The sequence below is a fragment of the Solanum dulcamara genome, chromosome 4 (assembly GCF_947179165.1).
Source record: "Solanum dulcamara chromosome 4, daSolDulc1.2, whole genome shotgun sequence".
In the NCBI taxonomy this organism is placed as follows: domain Eukaryota; kingdom Viridiplantae; phylum Streptophyta; class Magnoliopsida; order Solanales; family Solanaceae; genus Solanum; species Solanum dulcamara.
Window position 1 is genome coordinate 44723146 of NC_077240.1, and position 23116 is coordinate 44746261.

Sequence of the window (23116 nt, forward strand, 5' to 3'; positions counted from 1 at the left end):
AGAAACACATCGATTTTCAAAACTCTCAAATATAACTTGTATGATTAAATTTTGGAATACTTTCTTTTACAAATTATCAAGGAATCATGTATAGTAAGTAAGTGAAACACCTTAAGCTTTTTATGAACATGTTCAGGGTTAAGTTATATTTTCAAAAGTTATTAAGTTTTGTAAGCTTATTTGAAAAACATATGAGATTTTATGAGACATTTGTTTGTTATACAAAAGTGATTACGAGATTATTAGAATAGGATTGCGGAAGAGCCAAGATTGGCTAATTTCTTGTTATGGACTACTACATGCATTCAAAGTTCATATCATACATGGCATGCTATGCATTTAATCTAACCTATAATAAGAGGGAAGGGGGCCTATTTGTTCAGAAGACTATGTATATTGTACAGATGGCCATAGGTTGGCCACGATGATGTTGGTAAGCTAGTAGAAGAGACCGCAATTTCTAGCATTTGGTTGGGTATGTGATTGTCATAACCCAAGCTAGACCCTAGGCGCGACACGAAATTTAGAATCCCAAGGGACTCCAACTATGCCTCTTAGCATATAATTCATGAACATTCATAAGGTAAGTAAAGTAATAAATCAATACATAGACGCGGAAATAAAGTCTCAATATGAAAGTCTCAATAAAGAAGAATAAACCTCAAACTCGAATGAAAGACAACATAGACTCATCTAACATGCCTCTACTAACAAGATGAGAGCGTAAGACATCTCCTAGCTCACCCATGACAACATAAGAAAGTCATAAAAATGACAAAGATGAAAGTCTTATCCTCGAAACATGAGGACTCACCATCAATACAAATGTAAAATATCTACACACGAACAGAAGGATAAGCGTGATCGGTGAACTCTATATTATGATATAATGTAGACAAAAGTATGTGTTAGTACATGGAATATATTAAGTATGTGAGAGATATGCATCAACAATAAACATAGGACATAAGCAATATGAATCATGAGATGCAATACTAATAGCTTAAAATATGAGTAAAACCATGAAAACCTTAAAGCATCATCATCATTGGTCAATGCATCAAAACATCATAATGAGAACTTTATACCTTTTCTTTACCTTGATATGGAATAGGACCTCTAACTGACATATAATACCAGGCGAGCTATAATATAGAATCTGATGATCCCTACATCGATAAGGGGAAGGCTACCTTGCCAATGTAGATTTCTTGATGATACTTTCTCTAACTCTGTGCTATATGTGGATCCACTAGCTATGTCATATTGGCATCATAAACCTACACGAGCGACATAGTTAGGGACTAAAGTTTTCTACCAGGATTTTCTTGGGTAGCTACAATGGCTACCGAACCAAACCCCACCTTAAAGTCTTCTCGGTGCTTAGTCAATATCCCAATGGATCTTCATGAAACGTAGTCATTAACATTATTAAGAAAGAAATAATAGATATAAATCCTCATCATAGTAAAATCATAAAATAGCTCATTATCATGATTGATTCATAATCTTTCATGAGTTATTTATAAATCTGGAATATCATTCATAAAACTTTCATTAAAATCTCTTAAAATTCATTATCATAATTCATTAGAAATATACTTGAGACTAGCATATAACATGGGCCATTAAAATTCATCTTGAAATCATGCAATATGATGTGAATTATGCATAATTAAATCAATAATCATAATATATTTCATGAGTAAGAAGACCCAATTAAAAATCATGAAATTGGGCTTTTAGAAGAATAATTAATAAGAAATTTTGAGAGAAAACTTGGGATTTCATAGATAAAATGGCCCATGAATAAATTCCCACATACCTTTGAACTTAGGATCCCTAAATTGCAAAGAATTGAAGCTTTAACCTTGACAAGATCCTTTGAATTGCTTGAGGAAAAGAAGACTCTTGAGAGAACACTGTTATAGAGAGGATTTTGATTTTGAGTGTTTGGGTGAAAATGAGAGGGTTAGGAGGGCTTAGGGTAGTTAATTTTAAGGTTGCGTAAGTTGAGAAGTCATAAAATGAGGTTTAAAAGAAGTTCCAAGGAGAAATATTAGATTTTGCAGCATGTATCCACCATGGGCTCAGTCCACAAGCTGTGTTCCTCAATACAGGTCATAGTGGCCAACGTAATGAATTTCCTAAAACTGAGGCTATACAAGGAGGGGTCCATGATAAGCACCATATTCTGTGGTGAGCACCACGAGAAATGGTTCCCTTCATGGTGGACACCCTCCTATATCCCTGTAAAAGTCCCCCTCACCATGCACGACCACTATGGGCCATATTATCTATCACGGACTGAGGTGGGTCTCATGGTATGGGCCTTTAAGAGGCTTTTTCCCTAATTCTAAGTCCCTCACTACAAATCCAGACCACAGATCATATTGGCCTTCACGGACTATTATGGTCTCCGCGAAGGGGTCCTACAAATTGTTTTTCCCAAGCTTAAGGCAAGGTCTAGGAACACCACCACGAGCCATGGTGAAGTTCATGGACAGTGGTGGATCCTTTGTGAAATCTCAGTATCCAGCTTTTAAGTGAGGGTATTCTGGTCATTCCCTATATTTCTTTAGTGAATAAGGATGATTTTTGTGACTATATTCTCACCAATTAACTACCCTAAGCAATTTTAACCCTCTCATTATCTCCCAAACACTCCAAATCAAAACTCTTATCTCTAAAAAGTGTGCTCTCCAAGTCTTCTTCTTCCTCAAGTAAACTTCAACTCAATTCTCTTCAATCCAGGGCTTCTATGGATCAAGGTATGTGGTACTTCATCCATGGGCACCTTTCACCCATGGAATACCAAGTTTTCTCCCTAAATACTCTATGATTTTCATTCAAAAAGCCCTAATTTTATGATAATGCTTTAGGTTTCTCTTATTAATGATATATTTTATGATTATTGATTAAATTATGAATTCAATTGCTATTATTTTTATGAATTAAGTATAGGCTGATATAAAGTATATAATCATGCATGTTTTGAATATAATTTTATGATATTCAAGTAAATTGTTCATGTATTCAAGTTTCTACCCTAATTTTAGCTATGGTAATAAGTTTCAAGTATGCAATTATATTTTATGAATGAGGGCGACTCAAGATCCTAATGAGTTTTTATGAAAAGAATTTGTAATGATGGAAGGCCTACACCTACATTACAAGAATCACATGATATTGAGCTATTCCTATGAACAAGTTTATGAAGTATTATAATGAAAAACTAATAATTTATGACAAGTATAATTTATGATTATGACATGATATGTATTCTGTGGGATTTAAACTTAGCCTTGAGAGGACTTGAGGTGGGGGCTTGACCTAAGACTTAGTAGCAACCTCAAGTCCCATAAACTACGTTGCCACCATAGGTTTGCCTATAGGGCCTAGCTAGTAGATCCACATATAGCACATGTTCATGTTAGACAGAGTCTACCTTGGCAAGTAGCCTTTCCCCTTCTCGATGTGAGGATCATCAAATTCTATGTAATAGCTCACATAGTTTTATTGTTGGTTACGGTTATCTCCCACATATGTATTAAAATTTTGATTCATTGACCAATGATTATGATGTTTTAATATTTTCATGGTTTTACTCATGATTTAAGATATTGGTCATGCATCTCACGATACATATTGATTATGTCCTATATTTATTATTCATGCATACTTTTCACATACTTAGTACATTCCATGTACTGACGTATACTTTTGCCTAAATTATATCATAATGTAGAATCCGATGATTACGTTCATCCTCCTCTCTCTTGTGGCTAGAATTTATACCTTTTTTGTTGGTGAGTCCTCATTATTCGAGGACATGCCATTATTTCATTTTGACATTTGACTTCTTCATTACTTTTATGTTGTCATGGGTGAGCTAGGGGTTTGTATTATTCCCCCATTAAGTTAGTAGAGGTATGTTAGATATTCAGGAAGTCTATGTTGTCTCTTTTTGCTCATTTTGAGACTTATGCTCTTTTTATTCAAACTATGCTTCTGTATCTTTTATTTGGATTTATTTGATCTATTTACCTTATGTATGCTCATGAATGATATGCTAAGAGGATTGAGGTCCTTCAGAATTCTAATAGTCATGTCACAGCTAGGACCTAGTTTGGGTCATGACAAACTTGGTATTGGAGCACAAGGTTTAAAGTGTCCTAGGGATTCTTACATGCTGCATCGAGTAGAGTCTTGTTCATTGGACTGAAGCGCGTTACATCTATGAATAAGAGGCTATGAGGGGTTTTAGGAAAAATATCACTTCTTTCATGATCTCATTGTGCTATAAAGTTGAACTCTAAGAATCCCCCCTTCTAACACTTTCTCTTTACAATTTTCAGAAATGCCTCCAAGAGGAGCTCCATGTCAAAAAGGGGTTGATGCTAATGAGGGACAAGCCCCTCATGCTCCTAATGATACTCTAGCCGATCAAGTTACTCACGCAGAATTTTGGACTATCATATCAGTGCTAGCCCAAGCCATGACTACTCAAGTGAATCAAGGAGTAGTGGCTCCTCCAAATGTGTCTACTCTGGCTTCTAAGGTTAGAGAATTTGCAAGGATGAACCCTTCCAATTTTCATGAATCCAAGGTTTATGAGGATCCCCATAACTTTATTGATGAAGTGTATAAGATTTTGGATATTATGGAGTGTCTTCAGAAAAAAGGCAGAATTGGTGGTCTACGAAGTCAAAGGTATCACCTAAGTGTGGTACAATTAATGAAATAATAAAAGGATTGAACTGGGTACCATAGGTTGGGAGAATTTTAAGGTTGCATTTCTTGACCATTTATTCCCACTTGATTTGAGGGGGGGAGAAGGTGTTAGAATTTATAAATATCAAGAAAGGAAGCATGAGTGTGAGGGAATAATGCCCCAAGCTCACAAAGCTGTCCAAGTATGCTCCTTCTTTAGTGACCGACTCTCATGCCCGAAGGAGTATGTTTATTTTGAGAGTGTTGAACTTGGTGATAAAAGAGTGCCAAACCATTATGCTCATCAAGGAGATGGATATTTTTGTGCTCATAACATATGCCAAACAAATTGAAGGGGAAAAACTTAAGGAGAGGAAGGTGAGGAAGTTCAAGAGGGATCGATTTAAAGGTGGGTTTTCTCAATAAAAATTTGGGGGTGGTGATGTTATTTTCCAATAAGGCCAAAGGTTTCAAAGCAAAGGTTCTTTACAAGCTCCAGGTCAAAATTTTGATAAATATAGGGCCTCCAACCCTAAGGCCCAAGGTGGTAGTGCTAGAGGACCTACTTTTCCTAAGTGTATCGAGTGTGGGAGAAACCATGGAGGTAAATGTTTGCTTGAAACAAGTGCATGTTTTAGATGCAGTAAGATGGGGCACAAAATCTCCAATTGACCTAACAAAGGTAAAGAATGGCATCATCAAGGTCAAACTACTTAGGGTGGATGAGCTCCACAAGGTGGCAGCCCACGCCAAAATAGGTTCTATGCCCTCCAAGATAGGCAAGAGGTGGAGGAGTCTCCTGATGTGCTCACGTGTATGTTGAAAGTTCTTGAATTTGATGTATATTCATTGTTAGATCCGGGTGCTCCTCTATTGTTTGTTACTCCTTATTTTTCTATAAGATTTATTGTGAGTCCCAATATCTATCTAGAGCTATTTTACGTATATATTCTTGTTGTGATTCAGTTGTGTCTAAAAGAGTATATAGAAATTGCCCAGTTTTAGTTTTCATAAAATTACCTCAGTTGATCTTGTAGAACATGATATGACTGATTTTGATGTTATTGTAAATATGGATTAGCTTCATGCATGTTATGCTTCCATGTGTTGTAGGACCCATGTGGTCAAGTTTTATTTTCCTAATGAGTCAGCCCTTATGTGTAAGGTTAGAAGTTCCGCATTTAAGGGCTAATTCATCTCATGCCTTAAAGCTCGAAAAATGATTTCCAAGGGTTGTATTTACCATCTACTTCAGGTTTGACATACATATTACGATTCTCTTACTCTTGAGTCCATTTCTCTTGTTAATGAGTTTCTAAAAGTTTTCCCCGATGACCTACCAGGCATTCTTCCCAAAAAGGAAATAGATTTTGTTATCGATCATCTCCCCGATACTCAACCTATCTCTATTTCTCCTTATCGAATGGCCCTGGATGAATTTAAAGAATTAAAGGATCAGTTGAAGGATTTGTTAGATAAGAGTTTTATTAGACCAAGTATCTCTCCATAGGGTGCTTCGATTTGATTTTGTCATAAAGAAGAATGGTTCTCTCCATATATGTATTGACTATCAGCAATTGAACAGGGTCACAATTAAGAATAAGTACCCCATTCCAAATAAATATGCATAAAGTAAAAGTGGGGATTTTAGTTTTTATTTAAGAACAAGTAACAATGTATAGACAAGTAAACAAGAATAAGGTTGTAAATGATATAAATACTAGACTAGGGTTATGTTCCCCATGACTTTTAACCTAATAGACGACTTATATTCATGATATCGATTCAATGTATTGCATGCAAAATCTAGCAAATTAGGTAACATCTAATTCACCTCCTGGTCCTTCTTAGACGTATCTCATTCATCTACTCCCGGTCTCAGAATGTATGCTTTACTAACCCTCGCCCTCGATCTCAAACTACTATCTTCTCCCGGTCTCAAGTAACTTAGATGAAGTTTATCCCTTCTTTAGAAGCCATACTCTCTGAATTTATGTTGTGATAATCTTTTCCTACTCACTACCTCCCTCTCGAAAAATCAATGAATACGGGAAAGTTCTTAATGCGTGCACTCACTAAGAAAGAATTTTAAGTATAGATATCACAATACATGCAAAAATAATTTACGAAAATCAATCCTACGTTTGTCTATCTAGTTATGTCGTCATGGTTTCCACAATCCTAGTTGTGGGATTAGCCTCGAATAATTATGATGAATAACTCAATAAAATATGAATAAACCATGTATTATAAAGTTTACAAATACCAACAAATCGAACTTGCAATTTAAAGAATAAGACTTAGATTGAATTACCAAAAAAAGAGTCAAAAAGAAACCAAGTTTGTATGCTTGATCCCAAATCTGTCCAAGCACTTAAGTTCTAAGAATCAATGATCAAAAATAGAGTTCAAAACATGTAATATAGCCTTACAATAGTAGGGAAAAGGTGGGAAGAGTCTCTTTAAACCTAGAAAAAAAGTGGTGTATTTATAGAAGTTGAAACTCAATTCTAAACCAACTAGGAGAACTAAAGTTGTTGGGCTCGTATGGTCCCTGGAAGGGCACCACCACGGCCACATAGTGGTGTATCTTGGTCTTTTACTTGGACTTTGATGGCATTCCACCCCACCATGGCACCCACCATAGCTCGTGGTGGTGTCTCTTGGTGATTGCCTTGGCCAAATTCTTGGCAGCTTTTCTAGATGGTCTCTTCACGGATGGAGGGCTCCCAAGGGTCTCATTGTGTTCACCTTGGACAAAACATGGTGATTTAGTATCTAAATGTCTAGTCCAAGTTCCTTCAAGGCATGGTGAAGTTCGTTCTTTGATTTCTCCTTTCAAGTTGTCCCAAAACCTCAACGCAAGTGATTACTTGAACACCTATGATATTTTGCCTTCCTTGTGCTCTATTCTCAACACCAAGATACCACCTTAGCCAAATTCAATCACGTTTCCACATAAACCACTCCAAATATCCTTAACTCAAGCGCATTTCAATTTCCTTGAAAACTAAACAAAAACACAAATCAAACTAACAAAAATGGTTGAGAGCTTATAATAATTCCAAGTTTTGGGCATCGTGAATGTAGTATCTTGGTGACACATCAACACCCTCAACTTAGAATTATTGCTTTTCCTCAAGCAATAACTCAACATAAACCCAAATGATGCGCAAATACAAGCAACTTATAGAAATATATAGCAGCTCTACAACATAAACCTCATTCCCAACTTTACTTATGCAATGCACTAATGCTCTAACCAACTCGCAAGGATTACTTCCTAGCATCATACTATTCATATCTAACCAAATCAATGCAAACAGTCATATACTAGTTAATATAGCAACCAAACAACACAATCACAGTGCCCTCACCACAAAGAAATCTCTCACGCAGTGTATACAGGATAAACAGAGACTGGAAAAAAACTAGTCACACTCTCAAAAGAAGTTCAAACAATGCAAAAGTAAAGACCATAGGCTTGGTCTTATTTTCAACACTTCAACTCTTGAATAACCTTTTCAGGATCACAATATGAGTTTTTGTCCTGTAATGTAGGCTCGGGTTTAGGTAGGATATATTTAGAATAAAAGTGACTACATTTACCCTCCAAACACTACTTTTCCTTATGGTAGCCACCCTCACCTTAGGCTTTTGGCCTGAGTTGAAGTACATAATCTCCTAAGAGGTACCAGGGTCAAGATAAAGGTTTAAAATTAATTCTCTTTATAATATTCACTCTCAACTTAGGCTTTTAGCCTGAGTTGAGGTACACATTTTCCTTGAAGGAGCCATGGCCAAAATTAGAATTCATAGATAGGAAGGGAAGATAAATTTTGCTTAATCAAAGAAAAGGTCTACTCAAGCTCAAACTTTTTGTTCAAAGGGTGCAATTTCATTTGGTTGGTTAAATTTAGGCTAAGTGACTCATTATCAACAAAGGCCTATGATCCTGTCCTAATTTAGCTATCCAATTATTTCAGTGAGACTAACTAGGAAAGTTCCAGCCGACAAATGCCTCAATCAAACTACACAAATTTAGCTCACATAGACGGCACTGATCTTATGCAATTTAGAACTAATCAACACAGTCATAACCAATATTTGACCAACAAATCACTATGTACAATGTTACAAAGATCTTAGCAAATCAGTTATCACAACTGAGAAACAATCACACAATTATTCAAAAATTTTGAATAGAGGCAATTTCTTTCACTTTCACGGGCTACTAAAAACTCCTATAGACACTTGTATTCACATAAACAACCTAAATATACCAGTTCTACTAGATAATACACCTTCAGAGAAAAGAAACATAGAAAGAAAAACTCCAAAGGGTTTCATGATGACCCACTCCTATAGACACTTGTATTAACACAAACAACCTAAATATGCTAGTTCTACTAGATAATACACCTTCATATAAAAAACATGGAAAGAAAAATTCCAAATGGTTTCATGATTCCCCCACTCCCCACTAAAATTTATGCATTGTCCCATTGCACTCAAAAACTCCAAAATTAAAAATAAGGAAAGTGATTATACCTGCGATGCCCTAGGCATTAGTAGTAGGTTACCTAACTACTCAGACTTCATCAAGTATCCACATGGGTTACCTCCCATGAAGTATTTGATTCAATGTCGCAGCACGATATCCTCAAACTGAACTATTTCTCCATTCTTGGATTTTGGACAGTGTCACTAGGCAGTGCACCATTCTTCCTTTGATTTACCATGGTTGACAATTGACACCTATGCTACTCCAACTTCTTGATAGAGGTTGAGTCTGACGCTACAACCTGGGTCATTTTGAATATGCCTCCTTTTATCTCTTTGACGCCAGCTTCTGTAGATTCAGTTTTCTACAACACTTTGGTCATTGTATCTTCCATCTTTGAGTTTCTTGCTCCCATTCCACCTCTATCTCTTTTTCTAGGATGCACATAAAGGTCACTCTAATAATTTTTGTATTGGTCCTTGTTGTTATAGTTCCCTTGATCTCGATGTTCAGCTTTATCATAGTATACATCCCTTTGATCGCTCTGACCTTGGTTTCTACAGTTGTAAGTATGGAAACCCCCTAGTTGTTCATGTACTTTTCTTCTTTATCAGCAGGTAGATCAACATAGAGACCTGTAATACCAATATATTTCACCTTTTCTAGACCTCCATCTAACAAGCACTTGGTGAATAGATCCAGCTGAGTCCGCATGTGAGCCGTGTCTTGGTCACACTCTTCTTCTTTTTGCCTCTACTTTGCTGACATCTCAAAGATGAAACCTATAGAGTATGAATCTATAGTATACCATGACCAGTTGTTCTTTGCAAGTGGATCCAAGATGGTTGTAGCTTCTTGGAATGTCTTGGCTATGAATGAACCTCCACAAGTAGCATCTATGATAGATTTGGTCACAAAGTTGCAAGACCTATAAAATAACTCATTCAAGTGCTTATTAGTCAGGTTGTGATTTGGACACTGCTTTAGCTTCTGCCTGAATCTCTCCCTAGTATCGTGCATTGCTTTAGTAAGTAATTTCTTATGAGAGCAAATCTTATCCTTGATTTGTAGCTTCTTAGATGGTCAGAAGAACCACTCCAGCTCCCTCTAGGTGGTGATAGAGTCATGTAAAAGCTCATTCAACCACTTCATTATCACCCCCGATAGTGATAATGGAAACAAACTTAGTCGCACAGTTGATTGGCTATCCCCAAGAATTTAAGATGACTTGCAAGTGGAGATAAAGTTCAACAAGTATTGATTGGCATCATCACTTACTACTCTAGTAAATAGTCCCTTGAGGTTCAACATTTGCACATGGTGCTAGTGATAGTAAACTTTAGACCTTGAGGTAGTGGTGGGAGGACTATAAATCTAGTAGCTCCTGCACCATCTGTATTAACATCATCATCAACTAGGTTAAAGTTCACAAGTCTCTGATCTTTGCCCCTCAATGCTACATTGAGTTTATCCCTGTTGTTAGCATCATCCCAGACTTGATTTTCAGCAAGCTCTCTCAGCCTTTGAGCCTCACACTCTTACGTATTCATCTTTCAAATTGACTTTTGAAGTTCAGGATCATAGGGAAGGAGTGGTTCACCCATACTGCGAGTGTTTGGCATGCACTATATGTTCCCTTCAAACACAAAAATAAGAAACTAAAAGTAAAATTAGAAAATAGAACTAAAAACCGAACGAGCAACTAATAGACTATTTCAAAGTTGTATTTCACGGCAATGGCATCATTTTGATAATGCTCAATTATAACTCTAGAAAGTAATATAGACAATCATTATCATTATATTTTAACCAACTAAGAGTTGGAGTCAATCTCACAGGGAATAGGTTGAAACAATACTATTGCTATCACTTATTCAGTTGTAGTTGCTACTTCCCGAAAATAAATATGCATAAAGTAAAAGTGGGGATTTTAGTTTTTATTTAAGAACAAGTAACAATGTATAGACAAGTAAACAAGAATAAGGTTGTAAATGATATAAATACTAGACTAGGGTTATGTTCCCTATGACTTTTAACCTAATAGACGACTTATATTCATGATATCGATTCAATGTATTGCATGCAAAATCTAGCAAATTAGGTAACATCTAATTCACCTCCTAGTCCTTCTTAGACGTATCTCATTCATCTCTTCCTAGTCTTAGAATGTATGATTTACTAACTCTCACCCTATATCCCAAAGTACTATCTCCTCCCGTCTTAAGTAACTTTGACGAAACTTATTCCTTCTTTCGAAGCCAGACTCTCCGAATTTCTGTTGTGATAATATTTTCCTAATCACTACTCCTGGGAATGCAATGAATACAAACATGTTCTTAATGTGTGAACTCACTAATAAAGACTTTTATAAAGAAATCACAACATATGCAAAATAATTCACGAAAATCAATCTTACGTTTGCCTATCTAATTATGTCATCATGGTTCCCACAACCCTAGTTATGGGATTAGTCTTGCATAATTATGATAAATAACTCAATAAAATATGAATAAACCATGTATTATAAATCTTACAAATACAAATGAATCAAACTCACAATTCGAAGAATAAGACTTAGATTGAATTACCAAAATAAGAGTAAAAAGAAGCCAAATTTGTATGCTTGATCCCAAATCTCTCCGGGCGCTTAAGTTCTAAGAATAAATTATCAAAAATAGAGTTTAAAATATGTAATGTAGCCTTACAATAGTAGAAAAAATGTGGGAAAAGTGTCTCTTTAAACCTAGAACAAAGTGGTGTATTTATAGAAGTTGAAACTCAATCCTAAACCAACTAGGAGAAATAAAGTTGTTGGGCTCATATGGTCCATAAAAAGGCACCACTATGGCCAGTGGTGAGCTCTCGTGGTGGTGTATCTTGGTCGTTTACTTGGACTTTGATGGCACGCCACCCCACCATGGTACCCACCTTGGTCAGTGGTGTGCACCATGGCTCATGGTGGTGTCTTTTGGTTATTGTTTTGGCCAAATTCTTGGCCACTTTCCTGGATGGTGTCTTCATGGATAGAGGGCTCCCTTTCACAAGCAGTGGTTCTGCACCACGGCCCTTGAAGGATCTCGGGGTGTGCATGCTTGGCTTATTCATGGTGCTTTAGTCTCAAAATGTCCAGTCCAAGGTCCTTCAAGTTATGGTGAAGTTCTTCCTTTTATTTCTCCTTTAAAGTTATCCTAAAACCTTAATGCAAGTGATTACTTGATCACCTCCTATGCAATTTTGACTTCATTGTGGTCTCTTTTCAACACCAAGATACCACCTTAGCCAAATTCAATCTTATTTCCACATAAAGCACTCTAAATATCCTCAACTCAAGCGCACTTCAATTTCCCTGAAAACTTAACAAAAATGCATATCAAACTAACAAAATGCGCTTGAGAGCTTACAATAATTCCAAGTTTGGGCATCATAAATATCATATTTTATCAACAGTCACAGCTATGGTATTTTCTTTGAAGTTGTGGAGACACTATTTTTAAGGTGTCCACATGGATGTATTCACCAATCGCAAAAGCTTGCAATATATGTTCACTCAAAAAGATTTGAATCTTCGGCAAAAAGGTGTCTTAAATTGTTGAAGGATTATGAAATGAATGTGCTATACCATATGAAAAGGCAAATGTTGTTGCCGATACCCTTAGTAGAATGTCCATAAATAGTGTTTCTCATATTAAGGATGAGAAGAAAGAGCTAGTTCGAGATGTCTATAGATTGGCCCATTTTGGGTGTTCAATTGGTTGATGCCGAGGATAGTATCATTACTGTGCAAAATGGTTCTGAATCATCTTTTGTGGTGAATGTTAAGTCAAAAAAGATAATAATTCTTCTTTGGTTGAATTGAAGAAAGTGGTTGCTGAAAAGCCATTAAGACTTTCTCCCAAGGGAGAGATGATATTTTGAGATATCAAGGCTGATTATCTGTTCCCTATGTGGATGGCTTAAGGGAAATGTATTATCCAAGGATCATAGTTCGCGGTATTATATTCATCCAGGTTATACAAAGATGTATCGTGATTTGAGCGATGTGCATTGATGGAATAGCATGAAAAGAGATATTGCCTAGTTTGTGGCTAAGTGTCCAAATTGTCAACATGTGAAAGTTGAGCATAAAAAAATGGGAGGTTTGGCTCAATACATTGAGATTCCTACTTAGAACTGAGAGCTTTTAATATGGACTTCATTACTAAATTGCCTTTTACTCATAGGCAATATAATTCTATTTGGGTAGTTGTTGATTGAATGACTAAGTCGGCTCATTTTCTTCCTATTAAGACTTCATATACAACCGAGGACTATGACAGATTGTATATCTGAGAGTTGGTTAAACTTCATGGTATTCCATTATCTATCATCTCGGATTTAGGTACTCAATTTACATATAAGTTTTGGATGTCTTTCCAAAGGGGTCTTGATACTCAAGTGAAGGTTAGTACAACTTTTCACCCATAAATAGACTGTCAGGCTGAGTATACCATCCATACTTTAGAGGATATATTGAAAGAATGTATTATCAATTTTAGGAGTAATTGGGATGATCATTTTCTAATGATAGAATTTTCCTACAATAACAATGATCATTCCAGCATTCAGATGGCTTCATTTGAGGCTTAATATGGTAGGAGGTGTAGGTCTCCTATAGGTTGGTTCGAGGTTGGTGAAGTTGCTTTGTTAAGACCATATTTGGTATTTTAGGCTATATAGAAGGCCAGACTTATTAGAGAGATTAAAGACAACCCAAAGTTGACAAAAGTCCTATTCGGATGTGAGGAGAAGGAAACTTGAATTCGGGGTTAATGATTGGGTTTACTTGAAAATTTCACTCATAAAGGGTGTAATACATTTTGGTAAGAGAGGAAACTTAGTCCTTGCTATGTTGGCCTATATCAGATTTTGAGGCTGATTGGCAAGGTAGCTTATGAGTTGGATTTGCCTTCTGATTTGGCATTATTGCATCTGGTGTTTCATGTGTCATTATTGAGGAAGTTTATTAGTGATTCTAGATCCATTGTGCCATTGAAAACATTGAGGTAAATGAGAGTCAATACTATGAAAGGCCCCGGTTGAGATCTTAGACTGGTAAGTTAGAAAGTTGAGAAACAAGGAAATAGCTTCAGTTAAAGTGTGATAGAAGAACCAAGAGGTCGAGGGTGCTACATAGGAAGCTGAAGCAGATATGATGTCACATATCCTTATCTTATTCCTTTCATGCCTAGTAGAGGTGTTTAGTTCCTTCATGATTCGTTCAGCCCAAACTATGTGTTTCAGTCATTCTCATGTTTTCATATGTATTTATGATCATGCAATAAGTTTTGAAGTCTTGTTTTAGCTTGAGATTAAAGATTTCATATTTTATGCATTTTCGAGATGTTTTGCATTCATGTTGAGTTGCCATATTCCTTTTCTATTCTATTCATGTTGGTTTGAGTCCTATTCGAGGATGAATGTTCCTAAGGGGGAGATATTGTAAGGTCCCCAAAGTTGATAAGTCATAAAACGAGGTTCAAAAGAAGTTTCAAGTAATCTCAGCTTTTGAGTAGGTAGCCACCACAGGCTCAGTCCACGAGTTGTGGTCCTCAATATGGGGTGTAGTGGACACAATAATGAAAGTGTTGAAACTCAACCATTGTAGGGAAGGGTCCACATCAGGGACCACGATCCGTGGTGAACACTACGACTCGTGGTGCCCTCCGTGGTGGACACCCTCCTAGATCCCCTATAAAATTCCCCCTCATCACGCATGACCACCATGAGTCGTATTTCCCATCACGGACCGTGGTGGGAGCCTTTGCAAATGCCCTTACCCTGAAGTATAATCCCTCACTACGACTCTAGACCACAGACTGTATTGTCCTTCACAGACCGTTATGGTCTCCGTGTAGGGGATCCTATAGATTTCCTTTTTTCCAAGCTCAAAGCAAGGTCCACGAATACCACCATGAATCATGGTGAAATTCATGAACTACGGTGAGTTCTTGATGAAATCCCAGTTTCCAATTTGTTAGTGAGGGTATTCTGGTCATTCCTTATATTTCTTTAATGAATGAGGACTATTTTAAGGACTATATTCTCACCTATTAACTACCCTAAGCTCTTCGAACCCTCTCATTATATCTCAAACACTCCAAATCAAAAATCTTCTCTCTAAAAAGTATGCTCTCCAAATCTTCTTTTTCCTCAAGTAAACTTCAAGGAGTTTCTTCAAGAACAAACTTCAATTTTCTTCAATATAGGGCTTCTAAGGATCAAGGTACATGGGACTTCATCCATTGGCACCTTTCACACATGGAATCCCAAGTTTTCTCTCCAAATTCTCTATGATTTTCATTCAAAAAGCCCTAATTTTATGATAATGCTTTGGATTCTATTATTTATGATATATTTTATGATTATTGATTAAATTATGATTCAATTGATATTATTTTTATGAATTAAGTATGTGCTAATATAAAGTATATGATCATGCATGTTTTCAATCCAATTTCTTGATTTCCAAGTAAATTGTTCTTGTATTAAAGTTTCTACCCTAATTTCAAGTACAAGATGTGATCCTGAATTTCAGCTATGCAATTACGTGAGGGTGACTCAAGACCCTAATGATGTTTTATGAAAAGAATTTGTAATGATGGAAATCTTACACCCACATAACATGAATCACATGATAATGAGTTATTCCTACAAATAAGTTTATAAATTATGATTATGAAAAGCTTATGACTTATGACAAGTATGATTTATTATTATGACATGATATGTATTCTGTGGGATTTGGACTTAGCACCGAGAGGACTTGAGGTAGGGGCCCGACCTAAGCCTTAGTAACAACCTCTAGTCTCATAAACTACGTTGCCACCGTAGGTTTGCCAATATGGCCTAGCTAGTGGATCCACATAGAGCATATATTCATGTTAGACGGAGTCTACCTTGACAAGTAGCCTTCCCCCTTGTCGATATGGGGATCATTAAATTCCAGGTAATAGATTGCATGGTCTTATTATTGGTTACGGTTATCTCCCACATATGTATGGTTCTTATGATGTTAAATTTTTGATGCATTGATTAATGATTATGATGTTTTAATATTTTCATGGTTTTACTCATATTTCAAGATATTGGTCTTGCATCTCATGATCCATATTGATTATGTCCTATGTTTATTGTTCATGCATACTTCTCACATACTTGGTGCATTTCATATACTAACGCATACTTTTGCCTACATTGTATCATAATTTAGGGTCCGACGATTGCATTCATACTTCTCCCACTTATGGCTAGAGTTTATAATTTTTTTGTTGGTGATTCCTCACAAATCTAGGACATGACAGTATTTCATTTTGACAGTTGACTTCTTCATTACTCTTATGTTGTCATGGGTGAGATAGGGGCTTGTCTTATGCCCCCATCAAGTTAGTAGAGGCATGTTAGATATTTATGGAGTCTATGTTGTTGCTTTTGCTCATTTTGAGACTTGTGCTCTTTTAATTGAGACTATGTTTTCATATCTTCCATTTGGATTTATTTAATCTATTTACCTTATGTATTCTCATGAATGATATTCTAAGAGGCTTGGTTGAATTTCTTTGGGATGCTAATCATTGTGTCACGGCTAGGCCCTAGTTCGGGTCATGGCATTAATAGAGTTTGAGAAAAATCCAAGGGATACACATTTGATACTTCAAGAGAATATCGAATGTAGCCTAGAACAAACATTATCTATGTATTAACCAATTTGAAATGGAATAATCTTTGCCTATTGTATTGAAACTTCCTCACAATGTACATACCCTTAGTCTTTTCCAATTTTGGTAAAACTCATTAGTTTTGATTCCTAGATATTGTGAACCATGATTGATTGAATATAAATTATTTTCTAAATTTCCTCATTTTTATATACATTTGTTGAGGATATAATGTGCTAGTTTGTTATGGGTTGAGAAATCAATTTGAAAGTAACCCCATCTGCCAAGCCTTGTGGATTCCACCTTGACCTCATAAGTTAGATATTGTTTTCATATAACTGCCAATGTCTTAATATGAGACATAGTTGAGCAATGTCAAAAATGGCATCATTGCTGGGGATTAGCTAACATTCAACTTTCTCTAGCGGAATTAGACTTTCATTTCTCTTTCTTCAAATCCAGCATGACATGTGTCAAGAATCAAAGAAAAGTTCGAAAATTGGCGAATTCACGATTGCTTCTAATGATTTTTGAATCCAAACTTTTGAGCATTTTGTATTTTTGTTACTTTTTGTTTTATGTTTGTGGTTATGAAAACAGGAAAAGATGAGCCACATTGATGACAATAAAAGCATGGCCGAGTTTGTCAGTGATAAGGATTATAAGTCCATTGAGCTTGGTGCAGCAGGAGCCATTCTCCTACTACCCATGGTAGGAAATGTGATTTCCCAAGGTACTAGCACCATGTTGCACTTCCTTCAAATGAAAGGACTATTTAGAGGGCAAGTAGAGGAAGACCCAAACCGGCACTTTTGTAACTTTATATATGTATGTGTTTCTTTCTTTAAAAATGAAGAACATTATCCAAGAATCTATTAGTCTAAGGTTGTTCCCTTTCTCATTGATCAGATAAGCCACACCATAGCTTGATGAACTACCCCAAGGATCAATCACATCTTGGGCTGAAGTTAAACCAAAACTTTTGAGAGATTTGTCCCACCCTCGTGTATGCTTAAATTATGAGAAGAGATAAATAAATTTCATCAAATACCATGGGAATCCATACATGAAGTGTGGCTGAGATTTAAGAAAAAAGTTGTTATATGCTTGAACCATGGGCTGTCAAATAAAGTGTTGCTCCAAACTTTCTACCGTTCGCTAGATGAGATGAACCAAGTGGTAGTGAACAACTTGACTGGAGGTTATTTCATGAGCCTAACCTTTGCCTTGGCTTCCATTTCCCTTGACCATAAGACAAAAACAAACCTGGCTTGGCATACAAGGGACATGAGAGACCTTTGGGTGTATCGGCTACAAGCATGAAAAATGAGATGGAAAGAAGGAAAGAAGAGTGTGATAAGCAAATGGCTAAGATAATGATTCTGGTGGAGATCTTGGCTAAGCATATGTTGGGCATCAGAATAAAAAGTTTGAATTCTATTGAATTACATGGTGAACCACCACTTCAGGAGAAGGCTTCATATGCCTCATTTAATGAAGAGATAAAGTACTTGGTGAATCAAGGGTCGGGTTCTTGAATGGGGTACCAATCAAGATCCTTGGCATCCTCGAGAAGGAAACCAAGGTTGGAGAGATTGAGATTATCCATGGAGAGACCTTGATGGGCAGTGGATATTATCAAAGTTCAAACCCATATGTACCTTCATAAAATATTGATGTTCCCCATAACAAAGCAAGTGTGAGTGACCTAACTATCTCAAAGATCGAGGATATGTTGAACCAATTTTTCAAGAGGGTTAAGTCTATGGATAATGAGGTTAAAAAAACTCAAGAGTGACATATCTAACTTAACCCAAATCATGATCTCCTACTCTGCTTCAATCAAACATTTAGTGACCCATATGAATTATCTCTCAGCTCAAATAAATCAAAGAGCCAAAGAAACACTCCCAAGTGACACTCTTTTGAATTCTAAAAATAATGGTCATTTTACGGCAATAGTCACTAAGAGAGGTGAGACAATTGATGATGTCAATGTTGTACCTATTAAGAAAGAGATTAAGAAAGTTGATGATAGGGTGAAGCCTAGTGCACCCATTCTAATTATTGTTGATGAGGAGCATATAAATGAAGAAAATGAGATGAGAGAAGAAGATAAGGAGGATGAACCTCATAATGTGGTGATAGATGCTAAGGAAATCATAGGGATAAATCAGCTAAGGGAGATGTGACCAGGTGTAACCCCCCATATCCTAAAAGGTTGATGAAGAAAAAAGGAGGACAACCAATTTAAGAAGTTTGTTGATCTATTCAGCAAGTTGTCCATAATATACGACTGGTTGATGCTCTTTTACAAATGTCGAGGTATTCAAAGTATTTGAAGGAGCTACTAAATAAGAAGAGAGTGGTTAAAGTGGATACAATCGAAGTATCCCGCCATTTTAGTACTATGATGACATCAATTTGGCCCCAAAAAGAGAGGATTGAGGAATATTTATAATTTCGTGCACCATTGGTGTGTACAAATTTGACAAAGCCTTGTGTGACTTAGGGGAAAGTATCAATTGATACCCCTTATGAATTTCAAGAAGTTAGGTCTTGGGAATCCCAAACCCACTCCAATGAAGTTGTAAATGGTTGATCGTTCTATTAAGAAGTCTATGGGTATATTATTTGATGTTTTGGTCAAAGTAGATAAATTCATTCTTCTAATTAATTTTGTTGTGCTGGATTGCGATGTGGATGTAGAGGTACCTATAATCTTAGACCGACCATTCATTGCCATTGATTTTGCATTGGTAGATGTTGAACTTAGAGAGCTCAAGTTTTGAGTTGGAGTAGATGGAGTGAAATTCAATGTGTGCACTCCTACAAAGCCAACCGATGAGTGTAAAGTGGTGTCAGTGAGTGAATCCATGGATGAGTTATAAAAGGTCTATGAAAGAAGAAGTGTCACAGGAGATTAGTTGAATATGAGGTACTTGCATCATACTGTGATGTTAAATAAAGCGCTTCTTGGAAGGCAACCTAAGTGTCTTTAAATTAATTTCACTTCACTGTTGTTTTTTTTGGTTTATTTTAGGAGTGTTAAAATATGCCAAGTAAAAATAATGAAAAATTGATTTTCATGGTCATCAGAGCCAGATCAGCAAAATTTTGGTTGAGAATTATATAACACCAGTCAAATACATGTATAAAATAGTTAATTGAGAAGAAAAATAGGAACGTGCGATAGACTGGTACACCACTAAGTGAAAATTTTACAGTGCCAATCATGGCGTAGGTGAAAAATAGTGCTCTAGCAAGAATCTTCAGCATATGTGTTGAACAGACGTCTTACCGGTGGGGATTGGCGAATCATGATCTAATGCAAGTCAGGTAATGTTGAAGAGTTGTTAATTTTGACTCACGGAACATCGAAATTTGGATTTTGACCTCCTTTCCCAAAATCCCAAACATCTTAAACCTTTCTTCTTTCTCCTCATTCATTCCCGACAAAATCCCTTTCCCAACATTCTTCTCCCACTCTTCCATTAAACCGTTCAACTTCCAACCCTCTTTTCCTTTCTATAAACTAGCCATTACCCATTATTCTCTCGTCACTCTAAACTCCCATATCTCTTAATCCAAATTTCCTAAGGTTTTTGCACTCTTTGAATTGAAGTTAAAAGAAATTCCATTGAGGCTCTCAAACTTTTCTCTTTTCATTATTCAATCTTTTGGTATGTTGTTCTATATTACTAAATTTAAGCTATCATGATGCTAAAATGAGAGAATGATTCCCTGTTAGAAATGATTTTCCCCAAAACCCTTTTGTTGTGCTTAATAGTGTTACTTTGAAAAAGGGGTTTTGTACTTTGAAATGAGTGGATCTAAATTGTTTGAGCTTGAATTTTAAGAAAAGCATGTGAAATCTTGTGTATATTGCTTAATATTTGAGTTGGGGTGAAGTCTAAGTAACACATTTGCATTTACTAATGAACCCTTAACTATGTCTCGTAATTCAGAGCATAGGCGGTCATTTGTAAAATAATATCCAGCTGATTAGGTCGAGGTCGGACCTTAAGGATTGGCAGATGGGACTCTTCTTTGATTGATTCAATAATTCAAATAAGTTAGCAATTATAGTTCTTAACAAACATATATATATATATATATATATAAGTGGGGGGTTATTTAACAACTATAATTTCTCATTATTATATATTAAAAATAGGGATTTAATAACAACTTTGTATACCAACATTGGAAAAAACTAGGGGTGTATGTAGCTTTTGGGGTTTCAACTCGAATAGGCTAAGATTAACCTCAACAATAGAGATTGGTACATATATAGCATTTGGTCTAGCCTATGCTTTGATATTCTCCCGAACTATCAAGCATATGTCCCTTAGTTTCTTTCGAACACCAAGACCCTCAAAACACCAAACATTTCTTAAGTAGATGGACTATACCTAGCTCATATCATTAAATGAGAAATTACTTGGATTATCCCATCCGTAGTTCAGATCTAAAGAGTAATTTCAACAAGTCCTAACTATTGAGTCTTACCCAACTTCATTTTTCTTTTCCAAGCCAAATCGGGTTAAAGATCTCAATCAATGTTTGCAACTATTGATTTTTTGGATAAAACTTCAAGACAACAATAGATCCATGCCATATAATCAATTTTAGGGAAGATTAATCAAAACCCATTTAGAGTTTTATATCCCCTCTAGCGCACACACACCTAGCTATGGATTTATGTGAGACCCCGGAAGTTAAAAGGCCAAACAATGGAAAATGTTATAGAAAAAGTTGCAAAAAATTATTTGGTGTAGGTTTCTATGATCCGACCTATGGGCCATAGGAAGGCATTCGTAGAAGGCCCAACATTTGGGAAAAATTTAGAGTGCTGAGATGAGCAAGCTAAAAATCCGTAGAAAGTTTGACGAGCTATATGAAAGGCTCATAGGAAGGTTCTGAGAAATAAGAATTTCACAAAGTATGAACTCACTCTATGAGGGGTTCTTACGAATCGTAGGAGGTCCTACGACCTATAGGAAGGACCGTAGAACAAGTTGAGAAACTCAATATTTGGTGTTTTGGAAAAGTTGGCAGGACGAATGGGTCCTATGATCCGTAGAAAAATTGACAACCCGTAGACTCTATTCGTAGGATGGGTCCTGATATTTAGAGATTTGGCTAAGTGTTGGGGTATTCGACGAACCCATTCGATGACCCATAATTCATTCTACGATATGTAGACCTAAGTTATAGGTTCAATATGAAATTTTTAGTAGCTCAAGTTTTGGTGCACTACTTTTATGACCCGTTCCTATGACCTGTGGTAGGACTTATGACCTGTAGACCCAGTCATAGGTCCACTTCAATAGATTTTAATGAGGGTTATTTGGGTATTTCCTATCTCTTCTACACCTAAGCTATATCATTTTGGGTCATTATACTAAGCCTATAGGTACCTAAATCCTTCAAATTCTTAGTATTCCCTATCATTCTCTCAAATTCACCTAAAGAGTTCAAGGTTTTCTCTCAAGTCTTCTCTCCCAAGAAAGAGTTAGGGTTACAAGATCGAGTTAATTATCCATTACTTAGAGCTTGCTTTTGGGCTTTGATTATCAAGGTATGTTGGGAATTCATCCATGGAGTCCCAAAGATTTCTCCCTTTTTCTATCAATTACAATTCAATGATTCTAGGGTTTTCATCAAGTTGTATTAGGTACACTTAATTATGGTTTTGTGTAATTCCAATAATCTATTCATGCATGGTTTAATTTCAATCACATGTTTTCACTAAGTTTTGCCAGAACTCATGCCTTCTGATATGAATTTCAAGGTTTAAAATATGAATTTATATCAAGGATTTATGAAAGTTATGAACTATATTTTCAAGTACATTTCAAGCAAGTAACCATGAATTGTGAAAGGTCTTCTCACAATATGAAAGAAGTAAGTGATTTGCAGCAGTTAATAGTGAAACTTTTATATATTATGTATGGCATGAAGTGTATCTTTAATTGCATTGTCCATTGAGGATCTTTGTATGACATTTGATGAATATTAATGAGACTGCTATACTTAAGCTATATGTACAAAACTTGACAATCTGGAGTATTTAGGTTATTTTGGGAGGACTATTTAGAACCGAGTGGACTTTAGAGATAAATTTTGTTAGCGTCCATAGACCTTTAGTAGCAATCCCTAAGTCCTATAACTATGTGCCACCATAAGACTTGAGTATACC